The sequence below is a fragment of the Bison bison genome, unplaced genomic scaffold (assembly GCF_000754665.1).
Source record: "Bison bison bison isolate TAMUID 2011002044 unplaced genomic scaffold, Bison_UMD1.0 scf7180017864379, whole genome shotgun sequence".
Lineage (NCBI taxonomy): Eukaryota > Metazoa > Chordata > Mammalia > Artiodactyla > Bovidae > Bison > Bison bison.
The window spans coordinates 5,907,364-5,931,353 of NW_011494951.1; positions in this window are offsets into that span (position 1 = coordinate 5,907,364).

Here is a 23,990-nt window from a genome sequence, read left to right on the forward strand (position 1 = left end):
CCACACAGTCAAAGGCTTTGGCATAGTCAATAAAGCAGAAATAAATGTTTTTCTGGAACTCTCTTGCTTTTTCAATGATCCAGCAGATGTTGGCAATTTGATCTCTGGTTCCTCTGCCTTTTCTAAATCAGCTTGAACATCTGGAAGTTCGCAGTTCACATACTGCTGAAACCTGTCTTGGAGAATTCTGAGCATTACTTTACTAGCATGTGAGATGAGTGCAATTGTGTGGTAGTTTGAGCATTCTTTGGCTTTTCCTTTCTTTGGGATTGGAATGAAAACTGACCTTTCCCAGTCCTGTGGCCACTGCTGAGTTTTCCAAATTTGCTGGCATAGTGAGTGCAGCACTTTCACAGCATCATCTTTCAGGATTTGGAATAGCTCAACTGGAATTCCATCACCTCCACTAGCTTTGTTTATAGTGATGATTTCTAAGGCCCACTTGACTTCACATTCCAGGATGTCTGGCTCTAGGTGAGTGATCACACCATCATGATTATCTTGGTCGTGAAGATCTTTTTTTGTACAGTTCTTCTGTGTTTTCTTGCCGCTTCTTGATATCTTCTGCTTCTGTTGGGTCCATACTATTTCTGTCCTTTATCGAGCCCATCTTTGCATGAAATATTCCCTTGGTATCTCTAATTTTCTTGAAGAGATCTCTAGTCTTTCCATTCTGTTGTTTTCCTCTATTTCTTTGCATTTATCATTGAAGAAGTCTTTCTTAATCTCTTCTTGCTATTCTTTGGAACTCTGCATTCAGATGCTTATATCTTTCCTTTTCTCCTTTGCTTTTTGCTTCTCTTCTTTTCACAGCTATTGGGAAGGCCTTCCCAGACAGCCATTTTGCTTTTTTTGCATTTCTTTTCCATGGGGATGGTTTGATCCCTGTCTCCTGTACAATGTCATGAACCTCAGTCCATAGTTCATCAGGCACTCTATCAGATCTAGCCCCTTAAATCTATTTCTCACTTCCACTGTATAATAAGGGATTTGATATAGGTTATACCTGAATGATCTAGTGGTTTTCCCTACTTTCTTCAATTTCAGTCTGAATTTGGCAATAAGGAGCTCATAATCTGAGCCATAGTCAGCTCCTGGTCTTGTTTTTGCTGACTGTATAGAGCTTCTCCATCTTTGGCTGCAAAGAATATAATCAATCTGATTTTGGTGTTGACCATCTGGTGATGTTCATGTGTAGAGTCTTCTTTTGTGTTGTTGGAAGAGGGTGTTTGGTATGACCAGTGAGTTCTCTTGGCAGATCTCTATTAGTCTTTGCCCTGCTTCATTCTGTATTTCAAGGCCAAATTTGCCTTTATTCCAGGTGTTTCCTGACTTCCTACTTTTGCATTCCAGACCACTATAATGAAAAGGACATATTTTGGGGGTGTTAGTTCTAAAAGGTCTTGAAGGTCTTCATTGAACCGTTCAACTTCAGCTTTTTCAGCATTACTGGTTGGGGCATAGACTTGGAATACTGTGATATTGAATGGTTTGCCTTGGAAACGAACAGAGATCATTCTGTCGTTTTTGAGATTACATCCAAGTACTGCATTTCGGACTCTTTTGTTGACCACGATGGCTACTCTTTTTCTCCTAAGGGATTCCTGCCCACAGGAGTAGATATAACGGTCATCTAAGTTAAATTTACCCATTCCAGTCCATTTTAGTTCGCCAGTTTCTAGAATGTCGACGTTCACTCTTGCCATCTCCTGTTTGACCACTTCCAATTTGCCTTGATTCATGGACCTAACATTCCAGGTTCCTATGCAATATTGCTCTTTACAGCGTCAGACCTTGCTTCTATCACCAGTCACATCCACAGCTGGGTATTCTTTTTGCTTTGGCTCCATCCCTTCATTCTTTCTGGAGTTTTTTCTCCACTGATCTCTAGTAGCATATGGGGCACCTACTGACCTGGAGAGTTCCTCTTTCATTATCCTATCATTTTGCCTTTTCATACTGTTCATGGGTTTCTCAAGGCAAGAATACTGAAGTGGTTTGCCATTCCCTTCTCCAGTGGACCACATTCTGTCAGATCTCTCCACCATGACCCGCCCATCTTGGGTGGCCCCTCAGGATATGGCTTAGTTTCATTGAGTTAGACAAGGCTGTGGTCCTAGTGTGATTAGATTGACAAGTTTTCTGTGGTTATGGTTTCAGTGTGTCTGCCCCCTGATGCCCTCTTGCAGCACATACCGTCTTACTTGGGTTTCTCTTACCTTGGACTTTGGGTATCTCTTCACGGCTGCTCCAGCAAACTGTAGCTGCTGCTCTTTACTTTGGATGAGGGATATCTCCTCACCACCACCCCTCTTGACCTTGAACGTGGAATAGCTCCTCTAGGCCCTCCTGCGCCCCTGCAGCCACTGCTCCTTGGATGTGGGGTTGCTCCTCTTTGCCACTGCCCCTGACCTCGGACACAGGGCAGCTCCTCTCGGCCGCCGCCCTTGACCTTGGACGTGGGGTAGCTCTTCTTGGCCGCAAGCAATGTGTAGCCATCTTTAATCTACTATTACAGACTTATATAGACTTATTATTTATTCATCCAGAATCTTTCATGTCATAAGAAGGAGAACAGGATATAGTTCTTATGAGTGAATAAAGTCGCTCAGTCGAGTCTGACTCTTTGCAACCCCATGGACTATAGCCTACTAGGCTCCTCTGTCCATGGGATTTTCCAGGCAATAGTCCTGGAGTGGATTGCCATTTCCTTCTCCAGGGGGTCTTCCCAACCCAGGGACTGAACCTGGGTCTCCCGCATTGTAGACAGACGCTTTACCATCTGAGCCACCAGGGAAGAGTTTTACTAACTCTTATAACTCTATAGTTCTTATAGATATAACTATATATAGCATTGTTATAGTTATATTTAAATTATCAAAAAAGTAAAAATACCAATGTGACAAAAATGAAAACAAATAGGATGTCCTCTAATGTCTACAGAGTATATGAAATATCTTTGTGTTCATAGGTAGTGGTGTTAATTGCTATTATTAAACACTTTCTATGTGCAGCAATTTTTCTTTGCATCACTTTATATAATTCACACAACTACCATTTTGAGAGAAGCATCTCATCTTCGTTTTGCAAGTGAGAAAACTGATGTTCAGAAACACACATTGTGTGGTCCCAGGGCACATAGATAGAACGCTGATGTTGAAATTCTCTGATATCAAAGTCCATGGTCTTTCTATGGAGTCACGTTGCCATCCATCTGCCCCATAAAGCTCCATGAGCTCTGTTCTGGCAACAATAGAAGTCAATATTCCCATTTCACAAAAAATAAAATGACCTGGGTTAAGGGAAGCAGCTTTTCAACATTGCACAACCGAAAAGTAAAGACACAGGAACTCATACCTATGCTTTTTTTTTTTTAACTCCAGAATTTTTAGGGATTACACACACCATTTCTTTGCAATAGTTTCAACCATGTTAAAGAACATCCAAACTGTATGTAACCTTTTATCATTTTTATGCTTATGACTGTGCACTAATGGAAAATGTAAATTCTTTGCAATTTACAGTGGATTTCCCATTAGTGGCAGTGTTCCCATAGTTTCTTTATCTCAGTTTGTCTTAAACATTTATTACCAATTTGACACCAGTGATGTTCTAATTAAAGTTCATTCTCCAACATGAAATACAGTACTATATAAAGTAGCAAGAACATTTCCTTTCCATTTAGATTGCTTGATATTTCTTGAGTGGTTTACAATAAATGTTGGAAGTAATTTTGTTTATTTGTTTAGGAAGTCATCACTCCCATCATTCTTACTCCATACTATCACCCTACATTTTTCCAACTAATTCTTGTGTTTCATCAAAAGCTCTTTTATGCAATGGGTTTTTGTTTAGGCACTGTTGTTAATTAAAGTATCTAAATTGATAAATTGCCTGACAGAAGATGCTAGATTTTTTCCGTGCATGACCTATACATTTTAGAAGAAAGATTATAAAAACTTTCATATTTAAGGGAAAAAAATAAAGCAGTGGATTGAAGATAAAATAAAGTCACTCTAAACCCTTTTACCATAAGCAGAATCTAAGTAAGCTTTATTCACCAGGCATGCCCTATTAGTTCTGTTTCCTAAATGTATGTTACCAGTGTCTTTTTTCCACCACTGAACTCTCCTTCCTCCACTCTAGGCTATTGATTGGTTGTAAAAAAAAAAAAAAAAACCGAAAACCTGCATTTTTACCACCCACCATCCCTGGAACTTTTTATGTTTTTGTTGTCATATTTTACATCGTTTTATTTTGTGTATCCCTTCACAGCTAATTCCTAGGTGGTACGGGTAAAGAACTACATGCAAATTCTGGTTAGATGTAAGATGGGTTTGATCCCTGGGTCGGAAAGATACCCTAGAGGTGGGCATGACAATGCACTCCGTTTATTTTTGCCTGGGAAATCCCATCAACAGAGGAGGCTGGCAGGCTACAGTCCACAGGTCACAGCGTCAGACACAGCTGAGTGACTAAGATGCATCACTTAACAACCTACTGTAGTTACTGTTGATTTTGCTATTTTGGTCTTTTAAGCTTCATATTAGCTTTCTTTTAAAAAATTAATTTATTTTTAATTGAATTTTAATTGAATTTTTTTACAGAATTTTGTTGTTTTCTGTCAAATATTACCATGAAATAGCATACTAGCTTTTTAAGTGAATGATCCAGGGCCTTTATCTCCATTTACCAATGAGATTTTATTTTTTGTTTTTTTGTTATTTCTAATTATGGGATTTACTTTTCCATTTAAACAAGGTGCATTCACATTTCTAATAAGATAAATTTAATGGTGATAAAGTCTCTTTGTTTTTGCTTTTCTGGGAAACTCTTTATCTCTCCTTCAATTCTGAATGATAACCAAGCCAAACAAAGTATTCTAGGCTGTAAGTTTTTGTTTGTTTGTTTTCCTTTCAGGACTTTAAATATATCCTGCTAGTCCTCTCTGGCCTGTAAATTTTGTGCTGAAAAAATCAGTGGAGAATCTAATCAGGTTTCCTTTGTGTGTGGCTGGTTGTTTTTCTCTTGCTGATTTTAAGACTCTTTATTTTTAACCCTTCCATTTTAATTATAATATTTCTTGATGTGGAACTCCTTAGACTCATCTTATTTGAGACTCTCCATTATTCCTCTTCCTGGATGTATGCTTCCTTGCCCAAGTTAGGAGAGTTTTCAGCCATATTTCTTCAAATAAGCTTTCTGTCCCTTTCTTCTCCTTCTGGCACCCCGATAATGAGAATAATAGCATGCTTGATGTTGTCTCTGAGTCCTTTAAACTCTCCTCGCTAAAAAAATAAAAATAAAATAAATGATTCTTTTCACTGTTCCAATTAGGTGATTTTCTTTCATCTATCTTCTAGATCATTTATCCATTTTCTGTATCATCTAATTTACCGTTCACTCCCTCCAGTGTACTTATTTCCAGTAATTTTATTTCTTAGTTCTGATTTTTTTTTCTTATATTTTCTAAGAGTCTGTTGAAATTCTCACTGAGTTCCTCCATCCTTCTTCAAAGTTCAGTGCATACTTGCTTGGAACATTTTCTTTGAACCCTTTGGCAATAAATCACTCATTTCTGTTTCATTAGGTTGCCCAACCACGTCCCTCCACCCTCACCCTGGAGTTTTATTTTGTTTCTTCTGGAACATATTCCTCTATCTCCTCATTTTGTGTTTCAATTTTTGTTCCTAAGAATTAGGCAAAACAGCTGCCTCTCCTGGTCCTGAAGGAGTGGCCTTGTAGAATGCCTGCAGCTGGTGGTATCGGGAGTGCTACACCCAAGCTGAGTTTGCAAGGTGGCTGAGGCTGGAGTGGGTGTGTGCCAGGGGCAGTGCCAGGGGACTCAAGCAATGGTGCTCACTGACGCCTCCAATATTGCAGAGGGCTCCAGCAGTTTCCTGTCCACTTGGCAGAAGCTCTTGGGTTAGTGAACAGATTTCCTTAGCATGTAGTCTATGCACCCTTTCAGTTGCTATTTACTCACTGTACTCCAAAGTGGGTAAGTCTGCACTGGACCCCTCAACAATATCACTCACTACTGCATTGGGGGTGGAATTCCCATGAATGCCATGTCTCTGCCTTTCCTACTGATTTCTATGTGGTCCTTCTTGTGCAGTAGTCACTCAATCAGCCCACAGGTAATTTTCAAGAACTTCTCTAGGGACTTCACTGGTGGCCCAGTGGCTAAGACTCTGCACTCCCATTGCAGGGGGTCTGGATTCAATCCCTAGTCAGCAAACTAGATCCCACATGCTGCAACTAAAGATCCCACATGCCGCAACGAATGTCTAAGATCCCGAATGCCACAACAGACCCAGCACAGCCAAGTAAATAAATAAATATGAAAACAAAACAAACAGAAAACACTGCTGTATATTTGCATGTTGTCTCAATGTGTCCATGAGACGAGGTGACATAAGGATCTTTCCACATCACCACCTCCTCTTCTCCTTTGTTCTTAATAGAAAAGGAAAAATGACTGAATTAAGGAGGAATTTCTTTTCTAGAAGGCAAAATAAGAACACCTCTTTAATTCCTTTATGAAAAATCCACAGAGCACTTAAAATATTTTATATTAAATATTTCAGTTACATTGGAAAGGCTCATAATTCCCAGTGAAAAGTCCTGCAATTAAAATATTTAATTGAAGAAAAAAGGTATCATTTTTCCCCTACTGAAATTTAAAGTTAGTTAATTTTTGATTATGTAATGTTACCTTGAACTCCCACAAAGACTTACCCTACATTTAAAATATTGTTTTGTGGTAAAAATTCTTTTATTCCTAGCTCTCAAATTATAAATAATATATAAGCATTGTTGAAAGTGGTAAAATAAAAAAAAAATGAGTCATTCTTTTTTAATAGTCTGCATGAATAATTATTGGACAAATGGTTCACAGTATACAACCTGCAATTAAATATATTCATTAATTCAATAAAATTGTTATATTTTATATTTGAAAGCCAAATATTAAAGTAATTTTATAGCTCCTAATAGAAAATATTCTTGTTTTATATATTTTTTTTCAAATTTTCAAAAATAATTGATTCCTTAGTCCAATAAAAGTACCCTGAATTATCAAATAAATAAAAACATTTAACTCTTTTATGAACTATAATCAATTAACAAAATCATAATCCTCACATAGTCAAATGTTTAAGTCCAAGCAAATACATTTCAGATTTTATCTCAGAAACATATCTTATCAAAATGTTGATTAGAATCCAAAGCTAGATAGTTTCAAAGCAAAAGGCCTTGAAATAAGTTTCATAACTGGTTTATGTTAATTGATATCAATTACTTTTAAAACTTTTTAGGGTATGCTGTTGGCCTTAGAAGTCACCATATGCTTGTTCTCACAGACCCAGGCACGGAATGTGCACTCAAAGAAGCTATTTCTTGAGTGAACAGTTCATGATATTGTGCTGGTGAGCCTGTCTACTCAAAGTGTGACCTCTGAGACGCAGCATCAGGCCCACCTGAGACACAGGCACACAGGCAGAATTCAGACATGCCCCAGTCCTACGAACCATAATCTGCATTTTGAATGGAGTCCCTTTGTTTGAAATGTGCAACATTTGAGAAGCGTGCTGAAGCATAGGGCCTTACTTATTGGGAATCTGGATTCATTCAGCCTATACCAAATCATAGGAGAAGGCAATGGCACCCCACTCCAGGACTCTTGCCTGGAAAATTCCATGGACAGAGGAGTGGAACAGGCTGAAGTTGATGGAATCACAAAGAGTTGGATACAACTGTGCGACTAACTTTCATTTTCACTTTTCATACCAAATCATGGTCCATCACTTTGAAGTGCCTTATAAAGTGCAAATGATGTATAAATATGAATTAATATTATTACTCAGGGTGAAGAGAGGTCATTTTATTGCTATGTCACAAGGCTGCCTGTGGTCTAGCAGAGAGGACTCTTGACTTTGAATCAGAAGACGTGAACTTAATTATTAGCTTTGTCACATCCCACCTGTTTTATCTCAGTTGTGCTATTCAATTTCCCTGACTTTCAGGTCCCCAGTCTGTAAAACTGGAATAATAACATTGCAGAGCTAATGTGAGAACCTATTGAGGCAGTAATATGAGATTACTCTGTAAGCTTTACAGTTCTGGACATGTATGCAGTCATTGTGGTTTGGGACACAGGGGACATGGGTTCATTCTACTAAAGGAGGTGGTGACTCTCACAGGTGTGTTGGCATTTCAGCAGGATCTCCAAGGGAGTTGAGTGTTGTCAAGGGGAGAACCAGAAGGAAACATGTGTTGCTATACAGTGCTAAGAACATAAAATATGAAATTAAAAAAAAATAAGAAAAAAATTTGAATTTGGGTGTTGTTGTTCAGTTGCCAGGTCATGTCTGACTGCAGCACAGCAGGCCTCTCTGTCCCTCACCATCTCCCAGAGTTTGCTCAATATCATATTCAATGAATCAGTGATGCCATCCAATCCTCTTATCCTCTGTCATCCCCTTCTCCTCCTACCCTCAATCTTTCCCAGCATGAGGGTCTTTTCTAATGAGTCAGCTGTTCGTATCAGGTGGCCAAAGTATTGGAGCTTCAGCTTCAGCATCAGTTCTTCCAAGGAGTATTCAGGGTTAATTTCATTTAAGAGTGACTGGTTTGCTCTCCCTGCAGTGCAGGGGATTCTCAGGAGTCTTCTCCAGCACCACAATCTGAAAGTGTCAATTCTTAGGTGCTTTGCCTTCTCTGCTGTCCAGTTCTCATATCTGTTGAATTTGGATACAATAGATATTCCTCCAGCGATAACGCTGGATGTGTTCTATATTTGGTAACACATGTCTCTATGGAAAAGTATGTGTGTGTATCTGTTTGTGTCTGTGTGTGTGTGCATGAGTGTGTGTGTGTGTGTTATAGCATAGTGAATGCAAACTCCAACTGTGGAGATAAATTGTTTAAATTCAAATTCTAGCTCTACCATTTGTTAGCATGTAACTGTGGGCTGTTAACTTATATTTTCTGTGTCTTAGTTTTCTTACCTTAAACCTTACATAATAAATAATACTTACTTATAGAGTTGTGGACAGCATATGAGTTTATACATACAAACTGCTTTTAATACTGTCTGACAGGGACTGTGGTGGGCCAGTGATTAAGACTCCATACTTCCAATGCAGGAGACAAAGGGTTCAATCCCTGGTCAGGGAACTAAGATCCCACATGCCATGTGGTGTGATTAAAAAAAGACAGCACTATTGAGAAAACAGTATCTGACTACAACCAGCATAGGGGCTTCCCTAGTGGCTCAGTGGTAAAGAATCTGCCTGCAATGTAGGCGACATGGGTTTGATTCCAGGTTTGGGGAAGATCCCATGAAGAAGGAAATGGCAACCTACTCCAGGATTCATGCCTCAGAAATCTCATGAACAGAAGAGACTGTCAGGCTACAGTACATAAGTTCACAGAGTCAGACATGAATGTAGTGACTAAACAACAAGAGCAACATGAACAGGGTAAACCCACAGTAAATCCAGCTATTATTACAATAACTATGATATTACTAGGAGAAGGCAATGGCACCCCACTCCAGTACTCCTGCCTGGAAAATCCCATGGATGGTAGAGCCTGGTAGGCTGCAGTCCATGGGGTCGCTGAGAGTCGGACATGACTGAATGACTTGTCTTTCACTTTTCACTTTCATGCACTGGAGAAGGAAATGGCAACCCACTCCAGTGTTCTTGCCTGGAGAATCCCAGGGACAGGGAAGACCGGTGGGCCGCCGTCTATGGGGTCGCACAGAGTTGGACATGACTGAAGCGACTTAGCAGCAGCAGCGGCATGATATTATTACTGCAATTGTTGCTATTATTATTGAGAATTTACTTCTCTGTAGAAACTTCCTTGCTCAGTGTGAGGCCTTCGGATTCAGAACCATCAAAAGTAACAGCTTGAGTCCAGCCAAATCGATGTAGCATTTTCTTCCTCCATAACTTAACACCCCAGGGCCAGATGTTAGCCAAGTTACTCTAGCCCACTGCAGCCTCCTGATGCAGGCCAGCTGTGCTGGGCACTGCTCATGATACATGTTGCTCAATTCCATGAGAATTGCTGCTGCTAACTTTCTTCTCTGGCTCTGCCAAGTCCTTATAAAGTGTATTTGCCAAGTTTTCTTTGATGTACTTTCATCAGTTCAGTATATACACTTCCATGCAATGTTACATGGGAAAGGAAGCCTGTGTGGGGCGGGCAGGTTATTCTGCCCCTTCACTTCACAGTTGGTGAATCAGAAGACCAGAGAGAGAGAGAAAGAGCCTTGCCCGAGGTCACAGAGTTTATTAATGGGAGGAACAAATCCACTATACAAATTTGCTGTCCCAGACCAATGCTCTTTTCTACCCCCTTGTCTTGCTTCTGAGTTATCATGTGGACAATAACAATTAAACATGCCATAACACTAAAGAAGTGTCAGATTTACATCGTTGTGGTTTTTTTATCTCCGCCTAGACAAACACAGTTCTGTTACAAATGTTGGTTTTAAAACCTAGGTTTAACAGTCAGAGTGTGTGGATAGAGAGGCTAATGGTACACACATTAATAATGATAATGGTAGAACTGACTATTATATGGCACACTAGACTTCACAAAGTATTGTACATGTATTGATTCTATTGTTTTCTCTTCAGCATAAATAAAAACAAATTTTGGTAGGGAAGCAGGAGATTCTGGCATACTCCTGTTATCAGTATTGTACAGATCTTTCCTGTTCTTCGTGGCTCAAATTGTAGCATTTCTCCCACATGAAGCTTGTGATTCTGTCACTGGCTTAGCCAAACAGTTTTTACCTTCAGTCTCATGCTGCTGCTGCTGCTAAGTCGCTTCAGTCGTGTCTGACTCTGTGCAACCCCATGGACTGCAGCCTACCAGGCTTCTCCGTCCATGGGATTCTCCAGGCAAGAACACTGGAGTGGGTTGCCTTTTCCTTCTCCACTTCAGTCTCATAGCCTGCTTTTAACTAGACTGCTATATAATCCTCACCAGTGGGGGATGGTGTGTGTGTTTCTGTGTGTGTGTGTGTGTGTGTGTGTGTTTGTGTTGTTTTTTCCAACCACTACGAGCTCCTTCTAAACAAATATCTTGTCTCAGAAATTAGCAGAGTAACACGATGCTAAGCAAATACAGCACTTGTATGCAAATAAATGAGTTTCCTGACTGGAGCCTATTATACAGAGTGAAGTAAGCCAGAAAGAAAAACACCAATACAGTATACTAATGCATATATATGGAATTTAGAAAGATGGTAATGATAACCCTGTATGCAAGACAGCAAAAGAGACACAGATGTATAGAACAGACTTTTGGACTCTGTGGGAGAGGGAGAGGGTGGGATGATTTTGGGGAATGGCACTGAAGCATGTATAATATCATATAAGAAATGAATTGCCAGCCCAGGTTCGATACAGGATGCTTGGGGCTGGTGCACTGGGATGATCTGGAGGGATGGTACGGGGAGGGAGATGGGAGTGGGGTTCAGGATGGGGAACACGTGTATGCCCATGGCGGATTCATGTTGACGTGTGGCAGAACCAATACAATATTGTAAAGTAAAATAAAATAAAATAAAGCAGTGAAGTGAAAAAAAAAAATTATTCTTGCCACCATTGAAAAAAAAAAAATCTGCCTACCAATGTAGGAGACGTGGGTTTGGTCCCTGGGTCAGGAAAATCCTCTGGAGAAGTCAATGACAACCCACTCCCATATTCTTGCCTGGAAAATCCCATGGTAAGAGGAGCCTTGTGGGCTACAGTCCAGGGGCTGCAAAAAGTTGGACATGACTTAGCGACTGAACAACTGCAACAATGCAAATAAATGCCTATAAATTCATGGATTGGATAAGGCTCATGTAGAATACCTAAGGAAGAAGTTACTATAATATTGGAAGCCCCCTTGCACTTACAGTTATGGGTGGTTATCAGAGAGAAATCAGGGATTAACAGAAAGTCATGGATATAGTACATCAAATTCACTCTATTGTGAAGGGGAAAAAAAAGGAAATTCAGATAAAGGGTTGATTAATGATTTATATGTATGTGGTGCATTAAGAAACCAGGAACATCTCTGCTTAATGGGTTGTTTTGGGGTGGTAGAATATGCATGTTGATGTCAAGTGAGGCATCTAATTACTAATGTGTCCAAAATATAACTTTTGATTTCCTTTATCACCCTGTCTTCCAAAACTGTCCTTCCTTTAGTCTTAGTGAAGGAATGACTTAAATATCCTTAAGACTTGATTGATCTAGCCAAAACCTAGAAGTTACTGCTGCATGATTTTTTTCCCCTTAATCATGACATGATTTCAAAGACCATCATTTACATTTAGAAAATTCACCTGAAATCTGTTCCCTGCTCTCTATCTCCACTACCCTAGCTCAAACTGTTATTTCTTGCCTTGACTACCACAATTCTTTTAAAATTAGTGTCGTCATTTCATCTTCATTCCTTAAATCTGATCTTTAACTCTTTATATGTGTTTATACCAGTAAAATACCCTTTTACAGCTCTATGAATTTTGGAAAATGCATACAAAATACTTTCATTGTCCTCCAAAACACCCTGTAATTTCTCCTTTCTAGTAAATCCTAACCCCTATTCAAGTTTCACTGTTTTGCTTTCTGCTCCTCTAAGTTCACATTTTCTGTGCTGTGCTTAGTCGCTCAGTCATGTCCGACTCTGCAACCCCATGCACTATTCAGTCCATGTAATTCTCCAGGCCAAAACACTGGGGTGGGTACCCTTTCCCTTCTCCAGGGATCTTCCCAACACAAGAATTGAACCCAGGTCTCCCACACTGCAGGTGGATTCTTTACCATCTGAGCTACCAGGGAAGCCCTAACATTTTCTAGGACACCTTATTTTGCTGTTGTTGTTCAGTCACTGTGTTGTGTCCAATTCTTTGTGACCCCATGGACTTCAGCACTCCAGGCTCCTCTGTCCTCCACTATCTCCTAGAGTTTGCTCAAATTCATGTCCTTTGAGTCAGTGATGCTATCTAACCATCTTATCCCCTGTTGCTTTCTTCTCCTTTTTCTTCTATCTTTCCCAGGACACCTTATGCCTGGCTGCCATGCTAAGTCACTTCAGTTGTGTCTGATTCTTTGTGACCCTATGGACTATAGCCCGCCAGGCTCCTCTGTCCACGGAGATTCTCCAGGCAAGAATATTGGAGTGGGTTGCCTTGCCCTCCTCCTGGGGATCTTCCCAACCCAGGGATCAAACCTGCATCTCTTACATCTCCTGCATTGGCAGGTGGGTTCTTTACCACTAGTGCCACCTGGGAAACCCTGGACTTATACTCCTATAAGGAGTATCATATTCTCTCACTTAGGAAAATGCATTTGAGATTCATGCATATTGTTGTGTGAGGTTTGTTCTTTTTGTTGCTGAGTTGTATTCCATTGTAGAGATATATTGCAGTTTGTTGACTCATTCACAAGGTGCAAGACATTTGGGTTGCTTCTAGTTTGGGATGATTATGAATAAAGTTTCTATATATGTTCACATACAGGTTTTTCTGTGAACACAGCTTTTAGCTCGGAGAAGGCAATGGCACCTCACTCCAGTACTCTTGCCTGGAAAATCCCATGGATGGAGGAGCCTGGTAGGCTGCAGTCCATGGGGTCACTAAGAGTCGGACATGACTGAGCGACTTCCCTTTCACTTTTCACTTTCATGCATTGGAGAAGGAAATGGCAACCCACTCCAGTGTTCTTGCCTGGAGTATCCCAGGGATGGGGGAACCTGGTGGGCTGCCGTCTATGGGGTTGCACACAGTCAGACACGACTGAAGTGACTTAGCAGCAGCAGCAGCTTTTAGCTTCTCTTTGCTGATTTCCTAGACATCAGATTGCTTGATCATATGGCATATATACATGTGACTTTATGAGAAAGTGACAAATTGCTTTCCAGAGTGGATTTAACACTTTTCATGTTTATGAGTAACTGAACAGCAACAACACAGAGTAATGTAAGAGAAAGCTCCAGTTACTATGTAACTTAACCAGCAAATGAATATTTGGAGGTTATATGTATGATAATAGTCATTGTTATTAAGCCACTAAGTTGTGTCCGACACTTTGCAACCCCATGGACTGCAGCACATTGGGCTTCCCCATCCTTCACTATCTCCTGGAGTTTGTTCAAATTTATGCCCATTGAGTCGGTGATGCCATCCAGCTATCTCATCCTCTGTTGTGCCCTGCTCCGCCTGCCTTCAGTTTTTCCCAGCATCAGAATCTTCTCCAGTGAGTTGGCTCTTCATATCAGGTGCACAAAGTATTGGAGCTTCAGCCTCAGCATCAGTCCTTCCAGTGAACATTCAGGGTTGATTTTCTTTAGGATTGACTGGTTTGATCTCCTTGCAGTCCAAGGGACTCTCAAGAGTTTTCTACAGTACCACAGTTTGAAAGCCTCAGTTTTTCGGCATTTGGCCCTCTTCACGGTTCACTTCTCACATCCATACATGACCCCTGGAAAAGCCATAGCTTCAACCACACAGACCCAGTATGAATTAATATTATGTTATATATGAGCATATTTTATAATAGTATATATATTATATACTGTTGAACCTCTTTTCATGTACTTACTAATATTTGCCACCTGTATATGATTTTGGTGAAAATTTGTTATATATTCTTTGCTGGATATGAGTTTTGCAAATATTATATCCCAGTGTATGTCTAGTCTTTTATTCTCTTAGCTGGATCTTTCAAAGAGAAAGCATTTTAAAATTTAAGTTTAATATATCTCTTTTTTCCCCCTAGATCTGATTTCCATGTTATATCAAAGCTATCTTCACTTAGAGCAAGATCAGAAAGTTTTGTACTTTTAGGTTTTATATTCAAATCCATAACCAGTTTTGAGTTACATTTTTATAAAACATAAAAGATATGGGTCAAAGTATTTTTTGCTGTTGTTATTTTTTCTTTGCAGATGGATGCATATATATTTTTGTAATACTTCAGGCACTGCATGTTGAAAAGCATGCTTTTTTTTTTTTTCTGTTGAACTAGCTTTTCATTTTTGACCAAAAAAAAAAAAAGACAATTGATCATATATGTGGAGCCTATTTCTGGACTCTACTTCATTGGTCTATTTATTTATCCCTTCCTAGATATCATACTGTCTTGATTATTGTATCTTAATAATAAGTATTGAAATCAGGGAGTATTAGTCCTCTAACTTTCTTAATTTTCAAAATCATTTTGATTATTTCAAGCCTTGGACTTCCCATAACTTTATAATAAGCTCATTGATAACTTCTAAAAAATCCAGTTGGTATTTAAATTGAGCTTTCATTAAACCTATGGATCAGCTTTTGGAAAGATGATATCTTGATGTTGCATCTTCTAATTCATGAACACAATATATCTAAGTCTGCATTAATCCCTTTTGCCAATGTATTGTAATTTTCAATGCACAATACTTTGGACACATGTTGTCAGTTTTACCTAAACACTTCATGGGTTTTGATGTTATTTTTTTTTTACCACATATTTTATTTTATTTTATTTATTTTTTAACTTTACAATATTGTATTAGCTTTGCCATATATCAAAATGAATCCACCACAGGTATACATGTGTTCCCCATCCTGAACCCTCCTCCCTCCTCCCTCCCCATACCATCCCTCTGGGTCGTCCCAGTGCACCATCCCCAAGCATCCAGAGACACTGATGTATAGAACAGTCTTTTGGACTCTGTGGGAGAGGGAGGGGGATGATTTGGGAGAATGGCAATGAAACATGTATTTTTAAAATTCAAATTTCTAATATATTATTCATTTATAAACATAAAATTGATTTTTATATTGACATTATATACTACAAATTTGTTAAATGTATTCAGCTTGAGAATCTTTTTAATGGAGTCTTTGTGCTTTTTTTTTTTGCAAGAAATAATAAGTAGAGACAATTTATTTCTTTTTTCCAATTCATATCTATTTGTATATGTATCTATCAGCTATCTATTCATCTGATTATCTAATTATTTAGTTATTAGCTTTTATGTAGTCTCAGACCTCCAGTTTGATAATGAATAAGAATGTTAGGAAAAAATATCTTTTCTTGATGTCAATCTTATGAAAGGAGTATTTTCTTTCACCATTACCTATAAAGTTATTAATGCTCCCTTTTGCTTTTTTTTTGCTAAAGATTTTCAATATAGATGTGGAATTTTGTCAAATGCTTTCTTTGTGCTTATTGATTTGATCTTTTTTATTTATCTGTTAATTTGGTGAATTATATTGCTTGATTTCCAAATGGTGAATCTACTCTTTCTTCCTAATATTAACATTAACTGATCACGTTGCTTTACTTTTTATTATTTTTATCATCTCTGTTATTGATTTGCTAATACTCTGCTCTCTGTTTTTACATCTACATTTATAAGAAGTATTGATATGTATTCTAGATCTTTCTGGATTCACAAGATAGATTCAAAATGCGCACATATGTTTTATTTTCTGAAGGAGTTTGTATGGTATAGGTGCTATTTCTTCCTTAAATGTCTGGAAGGAACTCCTGTTACAGCTGTCTAGGACTCAAGCTTTCTTTCTGAAAATTATTAAAATATGAATTAAAATCTGTTACTAGATGTGAGATTATTCTTGTTTTCTCTTCTCAATGAATTGTGTTTATGTCATTGTAGAAATGTTTATAAATTTATAGCTATGAAGATGTATTGGAGAAGGCAATGGCAACCCACTCCAGTGTTCTTGCCTGGAGAATCCCAGGGATGGGGGAGCCTGGTGGGCTGCCGACTCTGGGGTCACACAGAGTTGGACACGACTGAAGCGACTTAGCAGCAGCAGCAGCAGCATGAAGATGTATGAAATTATTTCTAAATGCTTATCAATTTTTTGAAATTTTCAAAGCAACAATTTCAAAGAAATTGTTTCAATTTCTCTGACTTCAATATAACTGAATTTTTGTTATCTTTATCATTTATCTTATTTTGTCTGGTTTTAATTTAATTGGCTCTTATGTCTTTAGAATATATAGATATAATATTTATATTTTATTTTAGGGGAAATATAAGAGTACTAATTTAGAGTTTTATTTTTATTCTAATAGAAGTATATAATGCTATTAATATAAATTTCTCTGTAAGTACTTTAACAACACCCCACCCTATTTTTATTCAATCAAAATATTTTACAAATTCAGTTTTAGTTCCTCTTTTTTAATATTTTTAAAACTTTGTATTTTGTATTGGAGTATAGTCAATTAATAATATGATAGTTTCAGGTGAACAAATAAGCTTCCCGAGTTACGGGATTTTCAGAAGTATATTTAGTTTTCAAATGTTTGTAGGTCTTTAAGTTATCTCTCTGCCAAACTGATTCCAATTTTAATTATTTTAAGATTATAAGCTGTACTTTAAGAAGTATTTTAGCCTCTAAATTGCTGAGCTTTATTTTATGGCCAAGAAAATGGCCTACCTATCTTGACAAATGTTCTATGTGCACTTAAAAAGAATGTATCCTGCTGTTGCTGAGTTGAGTGCTCTATAAATATTAAAGAGATTGTATCTGCTATTAGCATTGTGCAGGTGTTCTAAGTTCTTGCTGATTTTCTGTCTACTTTTTCTATAGATCATCAAACTGCAATGTTGAAGTCTTCAACTAAAATAATTGGATTTGCTTATATCTTCTTCAGTTCTATCAGTGTTTACGTCTAACTCTTTTTAGGTGCGTACACATTTACAGGTTTTAAGTCTTCTTAGTTTTAAAACTAACTGTTATATCATTATGTAATTTTTTTTTCCTTGCCTGATATTTTTTCTGGTACTGAGTTTGCTTTCTCTGATATTCATATTGCCATCAAGCTTTCTTTTAATTCATGCCTTTTTTTAATGGCATGCTCTCCATTGTTTTAAAAAATTCTGTCTTTATCTTTATATTTAAAGGACATTTTTATACAGAAAACATGTGGTTAGATCTTGCTTTTCTGTACAACCTGTGACTTTCAATCACTGTGTTTAGACCATTAACGTTTACTGTGATATTGATATGATTGAACTTAGATCTGTCATTTTACTCTTGGTTTTATGTTCGTCATTTTTGAGTTTTGCTGCTTTGTTCTCCTTTTCCTGCTTTGTTCTCCTTTTCCTGCTCTCCTATATCCTCTGACATTTTTGCAAAATCTTGTTTTAGCTGTTTCTTTAGGGATTAAGCTTTTACTGTTAACAGAAAGCTATTATTTTATCATTTCAAGAACAGAAGTTTTAAAACCACGTAAACATGGTTTACCCCTCTTCACTGACATTTATGTTACAGTGTCAACTCTATTGTATCTATATTTAATGCCTCACCAAGCAATGTTACCATTTTTTTTCTTTTAACAGTCATGCATATATTAAAGGATTTCAGAGGATAAAACCGGACTTTTAAACCTACCAGTGTATTTACAATTGCTGATGTTTTTGCCTTTATTTCTGAAACTCCAAATTTCTCTATGATACTGCTGCTCCTAAGTCACTTCAGTCGTGTATGACTCTGTGAGACCCCATAGATGGCAGCCCACCAGGCTCCCCGGTCCCTGGGATTCTCCAGGCAAGAACACTGGAGTGGGTTGCCATTTCCTTCTCCAATGCTATTTCCCTTCAATCTAAATAAATTATTTTATTATTTATTTTAGATCAAGTCTTCTGGAAATTAATTCCCCGAGTTGTCTTTGTCTAAGAATTTCTTTAATTTCTGATCCTTTCTGTAGGACATTTTCACTGAATATGGAATTCTGAGTGAGTGGTTCTTTCCTTTTAGCATTTTACAATGTTACTTCACTCTCTTTTGTCTTCCATAATTTCTGGTAAAATATCTATAGCTTTTGAACCATTGTTTCCTTTCTAGATGTAATGTGTTACAGTCTCTAGTTGCTTTAAGTAGCTTAAAAATTTTTAATTTTCAAAAGACTGATTGTGATGTATCTATGCTTTATTTTCTTATAGTTTATTCTCTTCACTACTCACCAAGCCATTGAACCTGTGAATTTATGGCTTTCATGATATTTGGGCAATTTCTGGTTATTAAATATTCAAATAATTTCTGTGCCCTTCTTGTTCTTTCTGGGATTCCAATGACATGGATATGCAGCAGTATGGACTGGGCCTGACCTTGGAACAAAGCCACAAGTGTAAGAAGAGAGTGCATGATTTCACCCCTGTACTGCCTACTTTCTAATTCTCTTCTCCATACTCTTTCTGTTTTACTTTTTAGAATTTTAAAATAGTTGCTTTTTTATTTTTTTGTTTTATACAGAGTTTTAGTGTAAATATTGGAAGGGATTAGCTATGGTGAATTTACTCCTTCTTGTCCTTCAATAGAAGTTACAGTTTTTCACACAACTGGCAGTATCTTTCAAAAACTATATTTTCAGCCATTTCCTGGCTTAAAAAAAAAAAAATATATATATATATATAACCTGGAGTATATTGCCATCTTTTAAAAATAAGTCATCTTAGACTCTGAACATCTTTCCAGCTCTGATTTGTCCCTAAATCACAACACTGGAGTCATACTACCCACCACTTACAATTATTTTATTATTAATTATTTAACGAACTACAACATAATGTTTTCCTGTCTTTGAACTTACTATTCTATTCATATAAACTCCTTTCCTTCCCTTCCTTTCTTAGATTATTAATTTTCATTATTCAGATCTCAAACAAATGTTTCTGGACACTTAGTTTAAAGTAACTCCTATTTTTCTACACTCCAGCCCAATGCATTCTCTATACCATCATTCCTAGCATTCAGAACTCTTATCCCACACTGCATTTATTTATTTTTTTTGAATATTCAATCCTTATTTTTGTTTCCCCTTAGAGTATAAGTTACCTTGAGACAGTAACTAGTTGTTTTTTGTTTTTTTTTTCAAACTGCTCGGAGCTGGATGTTTCTCCCATATCTAAAATAGCGCCTGATTCATTGCTGGGACTCAGTAAATAGATACATGAGATAGAGATAGAGAAACTGCATTCATTGAAAATTTTCTTACCGTTTTGTTTGTTTAAGATAGGGCTCTCTCATCAGGTACTCAACGTTGTTTGTATGAAGCAGCAATATTAATTGTGGTTCTCCTGGAATCCATAACAAAGACTTCTGAATTAAAGGTTTTGTGATTCAAAAGGCCTATGGTTTGGACCCAAACATTAAGGCTTCTCACATTAAATGATTGATTTGTTGATCCTCATTTGAGAGAATCATTCTAAGTACCACCCAGTTCATGGTAGGGGAGTTCTTCTATATCATGTACAGAATATTTTTCCTATTTGCCTCATAGCATGTATATACATTGCATAAATGTTATAGGATTAATTATGTTCCCTCAAAGTTTGTATGTCGCAGCTCTAACCTCCAGAAATTAGACTGTGACTGTACATGGAAATAGAGCTCTTAAAGAGGTATTTATGGTTTATAAAGATCATGTAGGGAGACTCTAATCTACCTGGAGTCCTTATAAGATAAAATTTGAACACACAAAGGGAGACACCAGGGTTTTGTGTGCTCAGAGGGATGCCCATGTGAAAAAGATATCACAAGGGTAGCCATTGGCAAGCCCAAGGAAAGAGGGCTCATCTCTGGCATCATGATCTTGAACTTGAAGTACCTAAAACAGTGAAAAAAAACACATTTCTGTTGGTTAATTTACCGTCTGTGGCATTTTGTTATGACAACCATAGCAAGCGAATACAGATTCTGGTGCTTAGAAGTACAATGCTGTTGTAACGAATACCTAAAAGTGTGAAACTGGCTTCGGTAACAGTTGGACCCCTCAACATTAGTTGAGGTGCATGCTAGAAAAAGTACAAAAGAGATTGTTGGCAGGAAAATGGATCTTAAAACTGATTCTGATGTATTCTCAGACATAAATAGAGAACATTCTATTGGAAACTGAAATAAAGGCAATGCTTGTTATAAAGTAGCAGAACTTGGGCAAATTGTATTTGAACATTTTGTGCAAAGTAGGAATTGTAAGCGATATACTTGTATGTTTATTTCTAAGCAAAATGTTGAAGGTCTATCCTGGTTTCTCCTTACTGTATCTAAGAATTATGAAATGAGAGAGATAATTGAAAGAAATGCTAAGCGAAACCAAACCATAACGTGAAGTTTTGGAAACTTTCAGTCTATTCGTACTGCAAGAAACAAAAATATACGTTCTGGAAAGAAGAACAAGAGTATGGCTGGGAAAAAAATAATTCGTTGAAGAGATTATAGGTGTGACTCATGCGTCTAATCAGGCATCTTGGCAGAAGATAATAATAAAGATGGACTTATACCAAGAGAAACCCTGCCAGCCTGAATTTCAGGGGACAGAGATGCTACAAAATGTAGGACAACTGTCAAACTTTAGTGATTCTATAGTAGGAGCCAGTAGAGTGATCCAGCCACAAAAATGCTATACTTAAAAAAAAAAGAAGAAGAATTACCCAAGATTTGAGACTATCTCCTTTATATTTACAGAGGGTGGGATCACCTGCCCTCTGAAAACTTCAACTATCCAGAATTGTGAGAAGATACATTTCTGTTGTTTAAGCCACGAAGTCTATTTTGCTATGGTGATCATAAAAAGATTAATAGTAATGATTTCAATTGTGTTCTCAAAAAAAAAAAAAGTCCAAGTCCTAACCTTTCTTACCTGTGAATGTGATCTTCTATGGAAATAGGGTCTTTGCAGATGTAATTAACGTGAGGATCAAGATGAGACCATCCTTAGTTAGAGTGAGTCCTAAGTCAAATGAGAGTGTCTTAATTAAAAAAAAAGACAGAAAGAGAGGACACAGTATGATAGTTAATTGAATGTGTTGGCTTAACTGAGTCACGGGATGCCCCAGTAATGGTTAGACATTACTCTGAATATGTCTTGAGGGTGTTTCTGATGAGATTAATATTTGCATGGATAGAATGAGTAAAGCAGATTGATCTCCTCTATGTGGATGACCTTCATCCAATCAATTAAAGGACTGAAGAGAACAAAACAGAATTCATTCTCTTTCCCTGACTGTCTTTGAACTAGGATATCAATCTTTTCCTGTCTTCGGACTCTGAGTCAGACTGGAACTTACACCATTAACTCCCCTGAGCCTCAAATCTTCAGTTTGGACCGAAACTATATCAGTGGCTCTTCTTGGTCTCTAGCTCACCTACTGTAGTTAAGATTGCTCATCTTAGCTAATTCCAGATAGATAGATATAGATAGTTATAATACATACATATAGATAGATAGACACATAGATGCTGCTGCTACTGCTGCTAAGTTGCTTCAGTCGTGTCCAACTCTGTGCGACCCCATAGACAGCAGCCCACCAGGCTACACCATCCCTAGGATTCTCCAGGCAAGAACACTGGAGTGGGTTGCCATTTCCTTAGATAGATATAACTCCTCTTGGTTTTGTTTCTCTGGAAAATCAATACTAATAAGCACAAAAACACATAATGTTTATGTAAAGACTGAGGTGGCGGCAGCAGAGTTTGGAGGTATGAGGCCAGGAGCCAAGGAATGTTGGAACAATCACAATCTGGAACATTAAGGAAACATTATCACCTAGCACCTTTGGAAGGAGTGTGGCTCTGCTGATACATTGATTCCAGACTTCTGGTCTCCAAAATAGCAAGAGAAAAAATAACTGTTGCTTTAAGCCATTCAGTTTCTGGTAATTTGTTATGGCAACCACAGAAAACTAACCCACTTTGTCTGAAGTCACACAACGATTCGTGAACATTTCTTGTTTTCAGCCTTAGTCTTCTGGACACCCAAAACCTTGCTCTTATCATTACATTATGGTACCTCTCCAGGTTTAGCTTTTGTAACACACATTTGTGTGGTGATCATGTAGCTTTCTTTGAGAGAAAGAGCGTATACAAAATATTTTACCCTCCCCAGCATTTTTACATATTCATTGATTTTTATTATGTATTGATTTATCTTTTATTGAATTATAGTTGATTTACAATGCTAGTTCCAGGTGTACTACATAGTGATTCAATATATCTGTAGATTATACTCCATTTAGAGTTACTATAAACATTATTTATATTCCATGTGCTGTACATTGTATCCTCAAATCTTATTTATTTAATATCTAGTTTGTTGACTTACCTGTGCTGAGAAGTGTGAGTTCCATAAACGAGAGAGGCATGGCCGATGCTCATGGAGTTGCCAATTTAGTGATGAGAACAGATCATAGATAAATGTTTTGGTAAACGTGTAATTATCAATAAAGAAATATACCATAGAGTAAGGGAATAAGGCAGGAAGAACAGTAGAATATGTGAGACTATGGATGACAAATTTAGACCTACACGGAATTTTTCCTGTATTGTCAAGAATTTTAGATTCATGCTTCAGTTCAGAATTAGCCTTTGAATAGAAGTCAGCTTGACCTAATAGTATAAATTGAGATTGGTTTGTGTAGAGGGAGTGCTGGAGGCACAGGTTAGGAGCCATTTATTTTTTATTTTATTGCAGACTAGAAAAAGGCAAGTCAAATAGCCCACCCTTAAAATATCCAGGCATTTCCAGCTGTGAGTTATTTAAATGTGCATGAGAGCAGCTTAACGACATTTCAGCGGACAGTGTTTCAGGGTGAGAATTTGATATAAGGGAAACCAGAAACACACACTGTCAGAGGCCCTAAGATGCCCTTGGGCTATCCCTGGGGTAGGCAAGGTCTCTCACAGCTTTCAGATCTACCTTCCTCTTTGGCTGCCAGAGTGATCTTCCTAAAGCAGAAATGTCACCAGATTTCACCACTGATTAAAATTTCTTTGTCCACCCACTGCTTCTAAGATAGGGTAGAAGTCCTTTGCTTGACTCAGAAGGATCTCTGTGAGTCTGTTTTCCTTTTTTCTTTAGTTCCGTCTCCTGCAGCCTCCCATATCATCATCTTCCCTCCAGCAAGGCCAGGGTGTGTATAATCACCCTTCGTACGTAGGGATTGGGGGCAGGAGGAGA